Source organism: Chinchilla lanigera, unplaced genomic scaffold (assembly GCF_000276665.1).
Source record: "Chinchilla lanigera isolate Chin_1 unplaced genomic scaffold, ChiLan1.0 scaffold00010, whole genome shotgun sequence".
NCBI lineage: Eukaryota > Metazoa > Chordata > Mammalia > Rodentia > Chinchillidae > Chinchilla > Chinchilla lanigera.
In genome coordinates, this window is record NW_004955411.1 from 6,432,795 (window position 1) to 6,437,844 (window position 5,050).

The following is a 5,050-nucleotide window of genomic DNA, read 5'->3' on the forward strand; positions in this document are numbered from 1 at the left end:
GCTAAAAGGGAGAACTGGACTCTGAGCTCCTCCTTCACCTGTAAAAGGGCAGGGCAATCATAAATGCTTATGGACGGAAGGAGTATCGTATCAGTGATCTTACTCCAACACGAGGAAAATTATAAGTGCTCAAGCACTTTTTTAAAAAAACTTAGTTTTAACTTAAACTTGTTATGATTCATCAATTTAATAATCACATAATACTGATTTATTTTCAAACGAGTTTTTATTAAGCATCCCTTGGGTTGAGGACCGATAAAGCTTGTCTTGTGGAAAATTGTGAAAAGGTGTAGTCAGCCACAATTATTTCTGCAGTTACAGAAACACATGTATCCGGTGTGGGAACATTGGAAGGATAGGAGAACACCCTATTCCTCCCCCAACTCATATCAGAGGTTATCTTCCAACAACCCCACTTCTTGCTTTTTCACAAGTGAAAAATTTTATTTCATGACTTAAATTCAGCCGTTTTGGGGAGCCCATACTAGCGCAAGCATATTAAGTGCTTACATTTGAAAATTTTATTTTCATGGCTTTCACTGAGATTTTAGTTAAGGACAAAGGTGTGAAAATGCTAAGTTTGGAGAAGGAAATTTTCTGTGGATTACAACTACATTTTTCAGTGGCTTTTTCCATTAGCACCTGGATCAAATTTGCAACTAGAGGAAAATTATATTTGGACACCACAGATAGCCAGATGGCCAAGTCGATCACCAACTAACTCCTTCATCAAATAACATACTTTTTTGGATAAAAAATGCATGGAGCTGCCCAAGAAAAGGAAGGAAAGATTACATCAGGCACTACTGTCCTAGCCTGGATTAAGAGCCTAAGGGACAGCAGAGCAAAGGATCAACTAGCACTGACAAACTGAGTGAGGATATAAGGCTGATTTAAACTCATTTACATATTTGCATAGGGCCTCTCTCTGTTCATAATAAAGGATACATTTGGCAACCTGACATTGTCCTTGGCTCTGTACCTCTGAGTCTTTGCACTCCAAGAATATAAAACAAAGGCAGCAGAAATGAAGAGAAACTCATAAAGTTGCTCTCAGATTTTCCTAAAGTGTAAACCAGGATTTCTCAGTCTCTGACAAACTAAGGTGTTTTCCTGTGTTTGCGCTGACACAGAGAAAGGAAACATGACACCCTGTTAGTGAATTTTAATAATGACTCCCTCAAGTTAGGACTCATAGGAAGGACTGGCAGGAAGCCATCCTCTGGGGTAAGTCTGTGGCGAAGTCTCTCTTACCCTAGTGTGAATTATCGGGAACAGGCTCAGCCTCTCTGTCTACTCCCAAAGCATCGGTTATCTCATCTCCTAAGGCTTTTCCTGAAGACAGGTGGGCAGCTTCACTGTAGCACTGTGTTGGACTCTCAGGGACATTTAAGTAGATATTGAGGTTGGTGTTTCTAGGCGATTATAGTCTAGGCTATTTGTGTAAGGAAGCTATTGAAGAGCAACCTGGCCTGCAGAAATGTATTCTAAAGGGGAAAATACTCTTTGCTGATATGTTTTGGGGGCCACCAACAGTGCTTGAAAGCACAACAAAATAAAAAAAATGAACTTGAATGACTTTGACAGAATGTGACTTCTGTTGTTTAGTCTGCGCCATAGCATTTCTTTATTTCACTGTAGCTTCTTGGCCTAGGAAAGCCATTTGCCTTCACACAGTCTCTGGTATATACACTGAATGGTCACAGAGCTCTAATATTCTTGGACAAAAGCACTTGGGGAGTTAAAGCTTTCGAGGATTAGAACACGATGCGAGTCTTAGCTCTTGCACTACCTGCTGAAAGCTGAGGGTTTACCTAGGCGTTCATGTCCCCGTGTCTTTCCAGTAACTTCCTTTACAGTACGCATTTTAACCTGGGACTCTCTCATGCTCTATTGTATAGTGTGGACTCTACAGCGTGTTTTTAAGCTGCTTAGTGAGAATTTCAGTAGAGTATCTCCCAGCTCCTGTATCACCCTAGCCCAAAGCATTGTCTGGCTTCCTGCTTTTTCTAACCCAGTGAATGCTATCACTGTGCTCGGTCCACAAATCCAACCATCATCCATAGTTCCTTGTTGAATGTTACTCTTCCAAGAGAGGTACCAGGTATGGGATTTTGATGTCTTTTCCCAGACCTTACTATCTCCTTATGCATACTATGTGTGCCAACTGCTTAGTTCCATCCAGCAAAGATTGGAATCCCTGAAGCCTCAATCCTTTGGGCCTTAATAGAGTTAAAAACACCCAGGATAACATTCAGAGAGGTACAGCACATGGCATAGAACTTCAGACTGTAACAGAATCTACTCCTCCCCCAACTCATAGGTAAAGTTAATTCTCATTTTCTTCCTCAAAAAGTGGGAAATCCAAGCAATCACAGGAAGCAAAGAAAGCAACTCTCAGCTCATTTATGTCTAAAGGTAAGACAATTAAATCGAGCACCACAGTAGGCCAACCCCAAACTTATTCAGACCATGACCGTGGGTAACTAATACGTCCCAGCAGCAAAAAGCTACATTCTTCATCCAAACAAATAATTGAACAATAATTATGTTATTTCAAAGAATCCTTTTTTACAGCCAATTCCTGATTTTTTAAATATTATGAACTCCTTCCTCTCAAGAGACTGACTATGCTAAAACTACAGGAGTTAGAAAATATTAGAGAGTAAATTTTCAGTGTTCTCACCTCAAAAAAAAAATGATGTGCTGCCTATATTTTTTTTTTTTGGTTTTTGGTTTTTCTCCGGTACCGGGAACCGAACTCATGACCTTGTGCTTGCCAGGCAGGCGCTTTGCCGCTGAGCTAAATCCCCAGCCCCGTGCTGCCTATATTAATTAGCTCAATTGAGCCTTTCCACAGTGTATGTATATTTCAAAATATGCTGTACATGATACATATATATAGTTTTTGTACCTGATGTACATGATACATTTTGTACATATATGTACATGATACACATATATATTATTTTGTGAAATAATAGAAAGATGCTTATACATACTTATGGATATAGAAATTCAGAAGGAAGTTTGAAGGGAGCTGGGGAGTTTGGACCATCTCTCCATGCTATTGGGATTGTGTTTATCGAAGGGGTGAGACTGACAGATGCATCTGCCTGCATGAAAGACAGCCGCCCTGACTATCTGACCAAGGTGTGCTCTGCAGCATACCTGCCCATGTCATTGCCCTATGATGCTGCCAAGAACCAACATACTTAGGGCTCTCCAGAGGCCTACTTCTTGCAAAGATTATCCAGTTGAATTATTCCCTCCCATCTAGTAGTCTAACTCTGCATGTATAAAATTACTTTGCACTGAAATTTGCAACCTATATGTAAAGTAAGCATGGAAAAACATAATGTAAATCACATGCAGTTATTATTCAACCAAACATCTATAAAATTGTACATGCCAATAAGAGTAAAGAATTTTAATTAATTATATCATTTAAAATTCATGCATTATTCCATCTTTTGCCTCCAGAATGTTTTTATTGTTAATTTTGAAAGAGCTTTAAGTAGAAAGAATTAGATATTATTGAATGGAGAACAGCTTATTTCAACCTATACTGTAGTGCTGTGACCAATTTCAGATATATTTGAGACATAAATCATATTCTCAGGTTGTAATTTTTTTTAAAAAAGAATGGAACATTTTATAGTGTTAAACGGGATTTACATTGTACAATAGAGGAATTTCTGTGTTTACAGATGTTTATTAACACTTGTTATCTTTAGGCTTTAAATAAGTTACTAAGATGATTGCAAATCCTTTTGTTCAGAACAAATCCTGCCATCAATCAGGGTTGTTTTGAGATACAGATTCAGTTAGTGCATTCATAGGACTTTCTAAAATTCACTGGAATTCAAAGAACTGATTGTTGTATGTCACTTTATTTCAGTTTCAGAATGATATCACTTATTATGTCTTTTATTTCAAAGTTAGTAGCTGTAACAGGAGGAGGAAGAGTCAATTTCCTTTTAGAAAATGGAAAATAATCACTTTTTTCTCCACTTTATGGGTGAACAGATTTAGTTGCTATAACTCTCTGATAGTCTAAGGCAAATTGAAAATTTGTTTGAACTGCATTTTTCCCTTTTATAATTTTCCAAGTTAAATGGTGTATCCATCTAGTAGAATAACTGATATAGAAAATTATTCAAGTTACAGTATTACACAAAAAATTGTAAAACAATACATATCCCATGGTTTCATCTGTAATTTTTTTAGCTTAGAAAAATTATGGCGAGATACCCAATAAGATTTTGTAAAAATAATTAACTCTGAATAAGAAATATGGGTTGATTCATGCTTCAAATTTTATACCCTTTTGTATATCAGTACTTTTATACGTACATATCACTATGAAGATAAATTGAAAGGAACTCTCTTCAAATAACATTGACTAGAGTTTGGCACTCACTTTGGATTACAGACAGAGATGGGAAGTGTTTAGAATACCTCCAGTCTTTGAAAGAAGAGTAAATTATGTGCAGAGAAGGACAAGAATACAGCGAGCAGAAAATAGGCGGACAGGGCCAAGGAGGAACAAGGGGACAAGTTGCGCTATGGTGGCAGTTGGTAGTGTGGCCAAATCCGAGCACAGTGTCCCTGAGATTTAGGGGACGCTTTCAAGGATCACTTCATGTGTAGGGCTTACAACAACAACAAATTCTATGACTATGACCTTTATGTTTCTCAGTAAACTTCAGGTATAGGAATGCATCCGTCCTATCACCGCTGTAGAGGAAACACCGAAGAGTAAACGGTCATTCTAAATCAAGCATAGTCCCGTAGGATACCCAGGTAGGGAGAAGTACTAGCACAAAAGCTTATTCTAATCTCTGTGAGGTGTAGCACTCCAAAAACAAATTAAGTTAGCAGGGATCACTGCACACTTGTTGGAGCGGTTTCAGAGATTCAGACCCCTGTGATGAAGGCCTAGGTCAAGAGGCTGTAGATTTTAATCTGCAAATAATGGTTGTTGCTTGAGAAACAAGATGCTCCAAACTTTTCTTACATTTTCACATGAATAAATAATCCTGGGTGC

The 5,050-nt window shown here is 38.1% G+C and overlaps 1 protein-coding gene across 1 annotated transcript in view; it reads left to right on the forward strand.

The window, feature by feature from the left end:
- The window catches only part of Pkhd1 (polycystic kidney and hepatic disease 1 (autosomal recessive)), a gene marked incomplete in the record, with an annotated part of 446,270 nt that extends 444,695 nt beyond the window's left edge, over positions 1-1,575 (forward strand). Inside the window, 1 exon segment of the mRNA XM_013510899.1 lies at positions 1-1,575.
- Between the last annotated feature and the right edge of the window lie 3,475 nt (positions 1,576-5,050).